The sequence below is a fragment of the Saccostrea echinata genome, unplaced genomic scaffold (genome assembly GCF_033153115.1).
Source record: "Saccostrea echinata isolate AGI-Se365-2 ecotype Australia unplaced genomic scaffold, CSIRO_AGI_Sech_v1 ptg000054l, whole genome shotgun sequence".
Classification (NCBI taxonomy): Eukaryota; Metazoa; Mollusca; class Bivalvia; order Ostreida; family Ostreidae; genus Saccostrea; species Saccostrea echinata.
The window spans coordinates 32,302,804-32,317,951 of NW_026889803.1; the positions used below are offsets into that span (position 1 = coordinate 32,302,804).

The 15,148-nt window shown below is 35.1% G+C and overlaps 1 long non-coding RNA gene and 1 pseudogene across 1 annotated transcript; one reads left to right on the forward strand and one right to left on the reverse strand.

Moving 5' to 3' along the window:
* Positions 1-3,470: 3,470 nt before the first annotated feature.
* Positions 3,471-4,128, reverse strand: LOC133205968 (uncharacterized). The gene is made up of 3 exons (XR_009723683.1): positions 4,037-4,128; positions 3,637-3,804; positions 3,471-3,523 (listed from the first exon to the last, which is right to left on the reverse strand). It is a non-coding gene; the product is annotated as an uncharacterized LOC133205968 (long non-coding RNA).
* A 2,169-nt stretch (positions 4,129-6,297) lies between these two features.
* LOC133171963 (uncharacterized) lies at positions 6,298-12,979 on the forward strand (annotated as a pseudogene).
* The last annotated feature ends 2,169 nt before the right edge of the window (positions 12,980-15,148 follow it).

The following is a 15,148-nucleotide window of genomic DNA, read 5'->3' on the forward strand; positions in this document are numbered from 1 at the left end:
GAAAACACAACATTTACAGTGAAAAATTTACTTTGATCCATCACTATGGATTTAATTGTTTTGAAAAAACAAATTATTGCCAAAGCTGCAAGGAAATTATTTCCTTATGCATTAAAAGCTCAAAATGTTGGGGGAAATTGTCATTTGCTTTCAGTGGCAAATATTTCATGCATGTGTAGATAGCTGCTGAAAACTATATGAAATCTGCTCTATAATATCAAGCTCTCAGTAGAATATAAATTACCTTTATGATATTTGAAATACATATTGTATATTTATATAATACAATATTGTATTATAGTATTGTACTATAATAATTGACACATTTTAAAATAAAATATTAATAAAAATACAAATATGAAGAATTTCATATAATGTGTATTATTTATGAACCTGGCATAATTCAAGCAAATAATACTTTTGTAAGTCTAGTATAAAAAATTACTTCATTAAAAATTATCTAAACATGTAGTGTATTTTTCTTCGGTTTTTAAATTCAACTACCGTCTAACCAAGGGTGGCATCAAACTGCATAAAAATGACGCAACTTATACCATTTGATTCATAATTGGTTTTAAAGACCATAGTATAATATTTCCAACAAGTCTGAATAACTTTAGTCTGTAGATGACTCTTTCTACGTGGATTCTAAGCTTGGCAATCTTTCTGGTTTGTTTTTCTATGTCATCTGCATTTAACCGTTTCTTTTTTCCCCAAACACACTTTCTACTAAAAGGGGGAATGTTTAATTTGGCTCTTTTATTTGTTAGCAAATCTCTGATAGTAAACCCACGATCAGACATGATATCATCATCTTCCTCAAAAAAAGCCAGATCGTGTGAAATCAATCTGTCTGATACATTGCCACCATAAACCATTAATACAAACTTAAAAACCGAGGCCCCGTGTCACGGCAGGCGTTGGCACGATAAAGATCCCTCACTGCTCAATGGCCCTAAGTGCCGAGTAAAGGTCTAGATTTGAAGCCCTTCACCGGTATATGTTGACGTCTCTATATGAGTGAAAAATTCTCGAATGGGACGTAAAACAACATACAATCAATCAAATATAAAAGTTCCTGTAGGGGATATAGCTAGTAGGTATTTATCTGTATTCTTAGATTTATAACTGCTGTGTGTAGCTGCCTGAGCAGTGGATGATCGAGGACGCTGAAAGAAAAACTCTGTACGATCTATAACTGCACGAGTGTTTGGATAATTCTTTCTGAAAGACGTTGGCATATATTTTCTGACCTGATTTCTAGTTGGCCACCTTATTAGATACCCAAAAACATCTGACATGAATGTAATCCATGTGATGAAAATTTGTGAAACAATAGATTTTGATATTCCAAACACATCTGCAAGGCAAAATTCATAAATTCCTAATCGTAAACGAACAAGTGTCAATATGAATCCATGAAAAAGAGACATTACTAATTTTCTTGAGGGACCAGGTTTTTTTTATGTCTTGGGTTTTTCTGGTAGCCTTTTTCTTCAGCACTTACTTGACTAGACCGATACTTAAGAGTAGGGCATTTGTAAACAAGTATGTTGAATATTCCTAATAGATAGTTTTCGACTGGCATGAATTAAGCAAGAGTTATTTCCCGTTGACCGCCATATTGGAGGTCCAACTAGCGAATTTTCCTCTTTCAGCAACCAATTTTAAACTTGTATTGCAGTAATATAAGAGCAAACATCTTTTAAATACTAAAATTACGAATTAAAGGAAGCTTGAGTAAACATTAATTCGTAAGAAAAAGTGTGTTATCTTTATCCAATTGCCCAGTATGATAAGTTTAAATTGGTTGAACAAAGAAGGAATTAGGGCTTGTATACCTCCAACAAGGCGACCAACGGGAAATAACTCTTGCTAAATTCAGTCCAGTCGAAAACTATCTATAGCAGGGCAAGAGATGTTAAACCAGTATAAGATCTAACATTTGCCTCATTTTTTGTTATATTTCAATGAAAGCATCTCTTAAAATGAAATATGAAGATAACGAACAGTATTCAATCTCGAAAGTCCAATGAAACGATACGAATTTGGAGCAGAGGAAACCCGGACCTCAATATTAAGAGGTGGGATCAGGTGCCATGGAGGAGTGAGCATCCCCTGCGGACCGGTCACACCCGCTGTGTGCTCCTTGGCATGATCGGGAAACAAAAACCGGAAACATCCGTAGACAGTTCAGTGTATAAATAATTTAATGGCCTAACAATCAGTATGAAAAAACGTCAGTCAGCATTTGACTCAATGACAGGTTGTATGTGCTGACAAGGTAATTGTATCGACCGGAAAACTTGCGAAAAGATGACTTCAAACGAGACTGTTGATATCCTCGTTTCGTCAACTTGTTTGTCAATAGCTTGCCTCGTTTTAGAAATTGTTCATACGTAGAGCATGCTCTTGCGTATTGAATCAACTGAGAGATATAAACCCTATATGCAAGTGATAAGGGTATATTGCTACCTAAGTGAGGGAAGTTAACGAAAAGTTGAAGTCATCACATTTATCATAAAGCTTTGTTGTTAGGTTACCATTAATGTCTTTTTCTAGTAAAATATCTAAATATGAAACAGATATGTCAGAATCTTTGGTATCTTTTATTTCAAGCTCACTAGGATATATCGAGTCGACATATGAATGAAAGTAACTATTGTTAATTGATAATACGTCGTCAATATATTGAAATGTCGAGTCGAAGGCCACAGCAAGTGTTTTCTTCTTCTCATGTAGAAGTTTTTGAATAAATTCTGCTTCATATGAATACAGAAATAGGTCTGCTAATAATGGGGTACAATTTCTACCCATGGAAATTCCAACAGATCATTGGAATGCCTGATCTCCAAAAACTGCATATATATTGTCAATCAGAAACTCGAGCATCTTTTTACATGTAGTACAAAACTCTTTTCTCCTTAAAATTTCAGTAAGGCGTGACATTCTCGGCGATACATAATTAGCGTCTCTCAAATAGTGACCTAGATTCTCATTGGTTGCCGGATTAGCTCATCAATACAGAAATTTACAGAACTTTTCATTCACGGGTGAAATACACATGGGATAAAAATGAGTCAGAGTCAACGAGTGACGCAAGGAACCAATTACATCGTTTCTTACAGGAAAGAGGTGTGTCTTATGTCATCTCATCGTTTGTTAACAACAATCTAAAGTTGCTAATATTTAATTCCTTAACCAATGAGAATCTAGGTCACCATTTGAGAGACGCTAATTAGGTATCGCCAAGAATGTCACGCCTTACTGAAAGTTTAAGGAGAAAAGAGTTTTTTTTACTAATATGAACTTCAGTGTACTTGTGTGTACAATCTGAAGATTTTTCAGCTAACTTTGCTTTGAGATGTGTGTTCTCCTCACTCAATTTAGTAATGTCATTCAAGGTCAGTTCTGTCTGCATGGAAATTTCTGTGACATGAGCTGAACTCTGAGGTGTTGCTATGTAGGAGTGATAATGAGGGACTTCTTTCAGCATCTTCAAACTTCTGACCACTGATTAAAACTTAAAAATCAACTTACAAAATTATAGCTCATTGTATGAGTTTAAAAAAAAAAAAAAACCCATAGGAATTGAACATTAAGATATCTTTTTTCATTTTTAGAATGAATTTATACCATTAGAATTTGCATCAGAAAGCTCCACTTCACAAACAACATATAGTTGAGTCATCTTCATAGATGCATGACTCAGCTGAGGTTTGTGTGGATATTGCACAAGATTCCGTCACTGGTTCGATCCCATCTTGAACAGGCTTGGCTGTGTTGCTGGAGTTACAAGTTGTTCTGTAATATGAATATGATACATAATTATGGATCTTGTAACTTTTTTTATAATAATACACATCCATGCACCATTTCTAGATTTTTAAAATATATTTTTTCTTAAATTTTCACACAATAGATTGATTTAACCGTCAAGCAGTGATGATTTTCTCGGGCATCAGTAACCTGTTTACAAAGTCAAAAATTTTATCAGACTACTATGTGAAAAGAAGCTTCAATGATTGTACAAAACCTTTTCTTAGAGGACTCTTTAAAATTATTGTAAGGAAAAAGAATAGACCTGTCACACTGACTGTCAAAGTGTAATGAGCAGATACGAGAATATTTGTTGGATTGATTGATTGATTGTATGTTGTTTTACGTCCCATTCGAGAATTTTTCACTCATATAGAGACGTCACCATATACCGGTGAAGGGCTTCAAATTTTGACCTTTACTCGGCACTCAGGGCCATTGAGCAGTGAGGGATCTTTATCGTGCCAACGCCTGCCGTGACACGGGGGCTCGGTTTTTAAGGTCTCATCCGAAGGACCCGCAACTTTCACTTCAAAGTGCCGAGCGCATGGCGAAGGAACAGTTGCTACCCATTTTTTATCGACTTAGGTCAGTCGCGGCCGAGATTCGAACTCACGACCTCCCGATCACGAAGCGAGCGCTCTACCGACTGAGCTACCGTGAACGGTAATATTTGTTGGAGGACCCATGTCTTCTATCGTCGTATCATTCTAATCCACTGATTTCTTTTCTTCTGCCCCTATTTATTTGGTAAAGACAGAAATTTACATCTTTGAGATGAGGATATTTAGTTGGATTTAATTGCTTTTGAGTGGAGGAAGTGCATCCCAGCACACAGCAATGATAAACCGGCATTATGAGGATGCAGTGTATCCAGTGTAAATAAACGGCCCCACCTTCCGGTTTACGCGGAAACAAAACTCCCCTCCGCGAATGAAGAGCGCATCAAGGGAGGTAATCTCGAAAGTTGCGTATTCAAGAAAATTCAAATATCAAGTCATAATTTCATGATATGATTAATGACTGTTCGGTATCTTCACACTTCTCTTTTATTCTTTGAATATCTTTTACTCATTTTTAACTCTAAGTATGTGAACTGTAATTGTTACCAAAAAAGTGAATAGGAAGAGTATAAATGCCACTTCGACATTTTTTCCACACTTTAATCTGTAAATTTTACACTTTTGTAAAATTTTTATCATTAAATAAAAACTGAAGTATAAATTTTACAGATTAAAGTGTAAATTTTACAGATTAATGAGTAAAAAAATGTACAGATTAAGGTAACTATACAAAAAATACAGATTGCTGTATAAAAAATTCAGATAAATGCATCTTAAATTTATTTATGTAAGTTATGAAAACCTGCACGAGCTATTCTCCACGTGATTGCCGACTAAGACAAACTCTTTTTGTTGTCAATAATCGATCGATCAACGTCACAAGTCAGGTACACATGTATTGTATGAGGAAAAAGTTGCAAGATTCAATTAAAATTTTATTTCAGTGGGATGATGGTACAGACAGGGTTATCATGCTTATTGACACATACAGTACTTACACAATAGTATGTACAAGTTGATTTTCAACGGAACTAGGATTTAATTCTGCAAATGGTAATCCAATTTATATACCCATAGCTCCCTTTCTAAGGAGGAAATTCTTCAAAATTATGTCAGTTTTAAATATTTTTAATATTCTAACAATCAAAATGAATTTAAATTAACATACCTATACTGGATTCCTAAACTTCATGAAAATCCTTACAAAGTTACATATAGCGGGTTCCATTAAATTTTCTACCAAGCCTCTTTCTTTACTTGTCACTAAAATATTATAACAGCAGTAAAGGAGAAATTTCAGGAGTACTGTACAGCAATGTATTCGAGAAGTGATTTGAATCAGATATGGATACTTAAAAATTCCAAGGAACATTTAGAAAATTTGAAAACACAAGATTTTACCAAAATCAATAACATCAAAACGTACGACTTTTCAACACTTTATACAACCATTCCCCAAGATAAATTAAAGTCCAGGTTTTTTGACATCATTACATGTAACAGCTGCTTTTTCAATAAAAATGGAACTCGTAAATTTACTTACCTTGACATTAGTTTTGTTTGTTTGTTTGTTTTGTTGTTTAACGTCCCTCTCGAGAATTTTTCACTCATATGGAGACGCCACCACTTGCCGGGGGAGAGCTGCAAATTTTGTCCTATACTCGGCACTTACGGCCATTGAGCAGTGAGGGATCTTTTTCGTGCCAGCACCTACTGCGACCCACGCGGGCGACCCTTGACATTAGTCATTTACAACATTAATTTGTTAAAAACAATCCCATTGTACACACAAGTATGGAATCCGGATAGGGCCATGTACTTCGAATTCACTATCGCACCATCGAGGTTTGGGTCGATAGTGCGATGACGATGATGAGATGGTGCGTTAACGATGAAGCAATGGTGCTTTAGCGCGATGACGATGATGCGATGTCACGACAATGCGATGATGATGATGCGATGGCACGATAACGATGGTACGATGACGCGATGTTCACTATTGCTCCATCGTGCTATCGCACCATCGTCATCGCATTGTCGCGCCATCGCATCATCGTCATCGCGCTATCGCTTCATCGTCATCGCAGCACCGCTTCATCGTTATCGCATTATCGCGTCATCGACCCTTAAGTCGATGGTGCGATAGTGAACTGCATGGCCCTATCCGGATTCCATACACAAGTACTCTGAAAGACATAAAAAGATGCTTGAATTTCTAATTGATTTTTTTGCTTGTTGTTTAGCGTCCTTCTCGAGAATTTTTTACTCATATGGAGACGCCACCACTTGCCGGTGGAGAGCTGTAAATTTTGACCTATACACGGCACTCAGGGCCATTGAGCAGTGAAGGATCTTTTTCGTGCCAGCACCTACTGAGACATGGGACCTCGGTTTATACGGTCTCATCCGAAGGACCGGTCTTCACGTCCCACAGTGGGATTCAAACCCGCGACGTAAGGATCAACTCCTTACTCCGCGACTCTAGAGCAGACGCTCTAACCGTTGCGGGCGACGAGTTTCTGATTGACAATATCAAATATGTAGTTTTGGAGGGCCAGGTCTTCCAACAATCTCTCGGAATTCCCCTGGGTACCAATTGCGCCCCGTTATAAGCAGAACTATTTTTGTATTTATATGAAGCAGAATTTACTTAAATCTTAAACTTGAGAAAAAAGCACTTGTTGTTGCCTTCAACTCGACATTTAGATATATCGACGACGTATTATAAATTAACAATAGTTACTTCCATTCATATGTCAACTCGATGTATCCCAGTGAGCTTAAAATAAAAGATACCACAGAACCTGACTCATGTTTCATATTTGGATATTTTACTAGAAAAAAACGTTAATGGTAACCTAACAACCAAGCTTTGTGATAAACGTGATGACTTCAACTTTCCCTTACTTATATGTAGCAATATACCTAATCACCTGCATATGGTGTTTATGTCTCTCAGCTGATTCAATACGCAAGGGCATGCTCTACGTACGAACAATTGCTTAAACGTGGCAAGCTATTGAAAAACAAAATGATGAAACAAGAATATAAACAGTTTCGTTTGAAGTCATCATTTGCAAGATCTATGGTTGATACAATGACATTGTCAGCAAATACAATCTATCATTAAGAACCCTCTATACACTGCACACTAAAGAGTTCTGATTCTGTGGTATTTTTATGTAGTTGGAGTAACCTGCCATTAGATCTAAAATAAAATAAATTGAAATCTACAGTTTATCCATCAATTTCTAATCAATTTAAGCATTCTTAATATTTTAATAGGCCAAGATGAATTAATTGAACACCTCATCTGCATGCTTTTTCCCCACTTAAGTAAACAACAGTGATTTCTGGTCATCAAAACTTTAACTTTGAACATTTTTCCTTGGGGTAAAAGCCAGGCACTCTAAGTTGAAAATGATATAAATAAGCTCAATATTTATACCTTTATACAATATCATTTTCTCAATGTCCAAAAACATTTTTGTTTAGTGTAGAGAGGGTCCTTAAGTCAAATACTAACTGACCTTTTTCAAACAAATTGTTAGGCCATTATTTACACACTGAATTGTCTACGGATTTTTCCCGATCATGACAAGGAGCAGTCGGCAGGTGTGAACGGTCGGCAAGGGATGCTCAATCCTCCATGGCACCTGATCCCACCTCTTATGTTTTAGAGGTCCGTGTTTGCTTTGCTCCTGATTTGTATTGTTGGAATGGACTGCTCGCTATCTCCATATTTCATGCAAACAAGATGTATATTCATGTATTAGAATATAGAATTACCTAAACCCCAAAACAATAAAATATTTTTAAATAAACACTGTTGTTAATCATAGAAATGTTAAAAGACGCTTCAATCTCTTAAACTTATTTGGACAGTAAATTTACATAAGATTCATTAATTCATTGACAAATTGAGGAAAAATGATATAAACAGCTTTTTTTCAAAAATCATGAAAATAACATTTAAACATGTTTATATAAGTAAAATGAATAATTCTAACCGCATAGATTTTAATTTTTCATTCAAGGTTTCACAATAAAGTCCTACAAAGTGAAAAAAAAAGTTAAAGATTTATAATGGTGACGGCAAAAAAGAACATCATAGAAAGTTAACATTTTCTTAATATTTTAGAAATTTAATATTTGCATTATTTACAATCAAAATTGGTCTAAAAATATATATCAATCCAGACATCATATTTTTAGGTCACCTGAGTCATTTTGGCGACCTATACTGCTATCCGTTTTTGTCTGTCGTCGTGCATCGTCCGTTGTGCGTTAACATTTGAACATTTTCAACTTCTTTGGAACCGCCAAACCAATTTCAATTTTGGCATATAGCATCTTTGTCTAAAGGGGAACAAAAATTGTGAATTTCATGGTCCCTGTCTTCCTAAAGTCATACGGGTGGGGCTAAAACCACCAAAATTAATGCAATATTTGAAAGTCTTCTTTTTTACTCCTGGACATCAAGCAGTGTAACTGTTGGCATGATTGTAATAAGCATTGAGCCCTCTACCAAAATTTTGAAATTCATGGCCCCAGGGTCAGGAAATCTGGGGCTAGGGCGGGGCTATATAGATCATGTAGTGAAAGTGCATTATTTCTTTCAAAATATTATCTCTTCTTCTGGGTGTTAAACAAACTAACTAAATACAAAGTTATGATGGGCAAGGGTGTCTCTTCTAAAATTGCGAATTTCATGGCCCCTGTGTCAGGGGTCCTGGTGTTACGGCAGGGCTCTATTGATCATATAGTGAAATGCATTAATTCTTTGAAAATCTTCTACTCTACTCCTGGGTATTATTTAAACAAACTAAGTGCATGGTTATGATAAGCAAAGATGCTTCTTCCAAAATTGTGAAATTCATGGCCCCAGGGTTGAAGGTTCTGTTGAACGTAAGGGGGGGGGGGGGGCTCTGTTGATGATATAGTGAAAAGGCATAATATCTTTGAAAATATCCTTTTCTGCTTCTGGTTAAAAAGCAAAGAAACTAAATGTATAGTTATGATGTGCAAGTGTTTCTTCCAGAATTGTGAGTTTCATGCCCCCTGGGTCAGATGATCTGGTATAAGGGAGAGGCTCTATTGATAATATATATAGTGAAAATATATATATTTATATATGAAATATATATATATATATATATATATATATATATATATATATATATATATATAAAATTAAATTCTGTTAAATGATCCTGTCTGCTCCTTAGTGTTGAGCAGATGAACAAAGTTCATAGTTATGTGAACAATGTTGCTTCTTACAAAATTACTAAAATTTGTAATCCCAGGGTCAGGAGTTTTGGTGTTTCTCGGGGAGGTGGGGTGGGGTGGGGGGTCTATTTATAACAATAGTGAAAATGTGTTACTTTTGTGAAAATCTTCAACTAAGAGAATAGTTATGAAGAGGATACCTCTTCCAAATTAGTGAAATTCATGACCCCTGGTCATGGGTTTTGGTGCTAAGGTAAGGCCGTGTTGAATTTGTAGTGAAAATGCATTATTTCTTTGAAATTCCTCTCTGCTCCTTGGCATATCGAAAGCAAAAAAGCAAGGATATTTTTACCAGATTTTTGAACATCTAGACCATTTGGTCAAGTGTTCTGGTCCTGGCCAGGGCTCTATTAATTGGTATTCTACTGAGAGAAGTTATTCCTCTTTGCCATTCACTTTTGATAATTGATCACTGTAAATAAATATATTTGAAAAGTTGAAAAAGTAAGAGAATTATGCAAGTAATTTTATTGCATAATACAAAAAGTACTTTCAAAGTTCTGATGATCAGATAGACTTGTAAATAATAGATAAATAAAAATACGACAAAAATAACTTATCTTATTAAATGTTCTTCCAAGACCAAGAGGCCAATGTGAGAGGTTACGATATAGGGTTTAAAAATAATAAAGAAGCACTAATAGTTTGTTAATAGTCTGCATGGTGATAGTGATAAATGGGGGCAGATTAAAACTTAAAGCAATATGAGCTGCAACTTTCTCAGAATTTTTTGTTGCAAAATTGTAATTAACTATTTCAATGACAAAAAAAAAGAACGTAAAAATGCAGTTCATATTGCTTTAATTTTTGAGTTATTATTGAATACTAGACTTATTTCATTGATCCTGATCATCATATTTCCCTTGCTTTGCTTATAGGCAATAAAGCTTCATCTATCAGTTTATTTTATACTCTAAATTGTTATATTATACTCAGGTGACCGCTAAGGCCCTTGGGCCTCTTGTTTGTTTGTATCATCTGTCCTTAAACAAAGTATTAAACATTGCGGCGCAAGAAAGGAAAGACAGGGAAAATAAATTATCACGCATTAATTAGATTTTACATGTATACAACAGTTACTACACAGTTTACCACGCGGAAAGGTGAGTGATTTATGATACGCAAACTAAGCCACCAATGTTATTCTAACAGTTTGTACTTTTTTATTAAAGTTAATACATTATAAACAAATTGATAGTATAGAAATTATTTTTAGCAGGTAATGATTATTTTATCGAGTGTGTAGGTATGTTGTAAACTATATGGGGTTGAGGTCCTTCAGAATGTCAAACTTGTTCATTCTTTTAAATACCCCAAAGATATGAGATTAATAACGAGAGGGTGACCATATTTTTGTCTTTCAACGCAGATTATCTTGATCATACTATACATTTGAACAGCATTGTTTATTGAAACTTCTATAGGGTATCTTCTCGATGGCAGTAACATAAAAAACCTGGTTCATATAGCCAAGGGTGATTTCCTGGGGGACACTGATATGAAATTCCAGGTTCCAGTCCAGGTTACGCTCCAACAGTGCATCAATAATGACAGTGTTCAGGCGCGGATCCAGGAATTGAAGTGGGGGAAGGGGGCAAAAAGTAGGCAGGGGGTCTGATGGCCACCTTGAGGCCCCCAGTGGGTCCAGGGCGAAGCCCTGGTGAGGGCCCATGGCAACGAAGCCCCCGGAAGCTCCTGGAATCTGGAAATTTGATAAGGTAAAAATGAGGTCTACCGATTAGACATTTTTACATTTTCTCGACGAAACTATGATTTACGCTTTGACAATTTCAGTGGAAGGGAGGGGGGGGGGGCTTAAATCCTCCACTGGTGATATTGATATTATGTTCAGTGTGTGTAACTGTGTAGGGACTTAAAAACCAACTCAATAATTTGTCTCAACATAAAATGTTAATCGGGCCGACATTCGACATTTACAAAGTGTGATCAGTTATATCGAGATTATTTTCGGGGAAAATAAAATGAATGCTCTAATATTACATCGTATTACCGTCTAACAGATTTATTTGGGATCTGTGCTAACAAAGTATGATCAGTTATATCGAGATTATTTTCGGGGAAAATAAAATAAATGCTCTAATATTACATCGTACATGTATTACTGTCTAAGAGACTTATTTGGGATCCGAGGCATATTGAGCATGCAATTATTATTCTAACTCTTACAAGTTTATATTGAATTCAACTTCATAAATATTTCCCCTCCAATGTACCTTTTAATGAAGTCATTACCAAGTAGTTTTTGATGTCATTCTTTTCTGTTTCTTAGGCCAGCAACCTTGTACCTTGCGGGCTGAGTTTCATTACAGTTTGATTATGCACAACAGGTGCATTACCCTCGCTAAAACACCAAGAAAATGTCAGTGCTTTGGCATTTGCTGTGAGGGATCAGGTATATGTATAATCTTATGTAATAGTTTGATTTTATTATTTGCTTAGAATGTATATTTTATTTAATTAAAATTTTATTTGTCATTTGCTTATGACAAAACATTAATTCTGGAATCCATATTGAAAATATACAGCTGTAGTTATTATGTAAAATCTAACAAGAAATATATGCTGGTAGGTACTCAGATATTTTATCTTGTGGATGAAGCTCAACATACAAATAAAGGAGCAAATATTGTGACCAGTATGTTGCATCACCATTTCATATATCATGGTCTTGGAGAAGTTGATGTAAAACTTCACATGGATAATTGCAGTGGACAAAACAAGAACAATGCAGTCATAGGGTAAATATTTACAGATGGAAAAAAAGTAAAATTTTGAAATTTTAGAAGGAAGTTAACATTATCTATAAATTAAATATATGATAAATACCTTTTAGAAATTAAAAATATACATTCAAATTAGAATAACAATTAAGTATATATATAACTGTATTGTGTTGAATGGTGAAGGTTATATCTAAAATTTACTTATACCTTAAAGAAACACATCTGGCTAAGTCTATATACTTAGTTTAGTTTATATTAATAAATTTAGTACATCATGCAATCCCGGGCTTATTATTTGTAATTTGGAATTATTTGTACAGGTATAGTCTTTGGGGAGTATTGGTTGGATTTCATGACTCAGTTGAATTTTCGATGATGGAAGCTGGTCATACAAAGTTCAACACAGACTGGCATTTTGGATTATGGAAAGTTAAATGGAGGCACTCAAGTGTTGAAACATTAGAGGAAATTGCTGCCAGTGTACCCAAATCTTCCAGGAATGGCCACAACGTTCGTTCCACAGTTAGTGTGACTGGACACAATAAATCAAATTGTAGACACTAGTTGTTCAATGATCTTCCTACTTCCTACTCTTTCATCAAGATATGATATTTGCTATTATCAGTGCCTGATCTGTTCATCTTTTAATGTTTTTGTCTTCCAATATCAACCTATTATTTGAATAAAACATGTGATTATTCTGTATAACAAAGAATTTTGCACTTATTGCTTTAAATTTAATGTGACCGTCTTTGTGACGTCATATTTCTAAAAATAGTATGCCTATGAGAGTAAAACTTCATTATAGCATATTTGGACACATAATATAAAGCAAAAATCTCATTTTTGAAAAATCCCTCATTTGGACCCAAAGTGTCATGGCTGGTCAAATATATATTATTGGAGAAGTATATAAATGCATGAATATATATATATATATATATATATATATATATATATATATATATATATATATATATATATATGTATATATATATATATATATATATATATATATATATATATATATATATATATATATATATATATATATGTATATATATATAAAATATACGTATGTATGTATTTCTATCTGGTTTTGTCTGTCGTCGCCCAACGTCTTTCGAGCGACGTGCATCGTTCGTAAACTTTCAAACTATTTCAGCTTCTTCTCTTGGACCGCTGAAAGAATTTTAACCAATTTTATCCTGTACCATCAATGCATGAAGGGGTACAAAATGCTAATTTCATGGTCCCTGCTCCCTTGGAACATGAGGGGAGAGTCTAAAACCATCAAAATTAGTGCAATTTCAAAAAAAAATCCTCTTTACCTCTGGACATCAAGCATAAAGCATTGAGCACTCTACCAAAATTGTAAAATTCATGGTCCCAGGATCAAGGGTTCTAATTATAAAAAAAGAGTGGGTCTTTTATGATCATACTGTAAAAATTTCCTCTCTCTCCTAGATATATGGCAGATAAACTAGCTGCGTGGTGATGTTGAAAGAAGTGCCTTTTCCTAAATTGTGATATTTTTGGTCCCATTTCGGGGCTTCTGATGTAAGAGCGTGACTCTAATGATCACATATGTCCTCTCTTCCCTTTAAATTAGATGCGTGGTAATGATGAGCAAAGACGCCTCTTTCTTAACTCGTATAAAGACGTCACCATGCATACACCGGTGAAGAGCTTCAAGTTAAAACATAAACGCAGCACAGCGAACGAGAATCGAACTCGGGGCTCCCTATCACAAAGCGAACGTGAAAGCTTTTCTGTTCTTATTCTATAAGAGGTTACCGTCACGGTAGCTCAGTCGGTAGAGCGCTCGCTCCGTGGTCGGAAGGTCGTGTGTTCGAATCACGGCCGCGAGTGACCTAAGTCGATAAAAAAAAAATAAAAACTGTTCCTTTGCCAAGCGCTTGGCACTTTGAAGTGAAAGTTGCGGGTCATTCGGATGAGACCTTAAAAACCGAGGCCCCGTGTCACGGTATGCGTTGGCACGATAAAGAAACCTATTGCTCAATGGCCCTGAGTGCTGAGTAAAGGTCTAAATTTGGTGACGTCTCTGTATGAGTGGAAATTCTATATACAATATACAATCAATCAATCTAAAAGAGGTTTCCTATATATAGCAAATCAGATTATCACCAGACATGTTAAGTAAATATGGGTTTTGTGATAATTCAATAATGGAGCTGGGTATCGGTTGGGAATTTCGTATTGCGATATTTTTAATTTTTTTAAAAAATGTTTTGTAATATTTTCAAAAACAGTTAAAATGATCTTTTGTTTTATTAACCTCCATTGAGAAACAGCATAAAAAGTTATTATGAATACGTTGTAACAAAAACGTTCTTGTTGATTTGACTACAGTTTTGCAACGAAATGCAACCATACAACAGCAACGTTACTGTTGGAACGATTGAAAACGTTAACTTCTGACATCGTAAATTTCAAAACTTTTTAAGAAATCAGAAGTCTAAGCATTTTGGTGGTATATCTGTCTTAAGAAAAGTATCACAATGCTGCATTTTTGTGTCGCCTGCAGAGCAGAGCTGCACTTAAGGATCAATTTACCCGATCTGTCTGTCCGTCGGTCATCCTTTATCTCAAGAACTGTAAGAGATATGGATTAGATATCTTGCACATAATTTTATTCAGTATATATTGCTTGACAGCTAGTATGGCTTTTGTAAATTACCATGATTACTTACCTCTTAATCCTTGACTTTT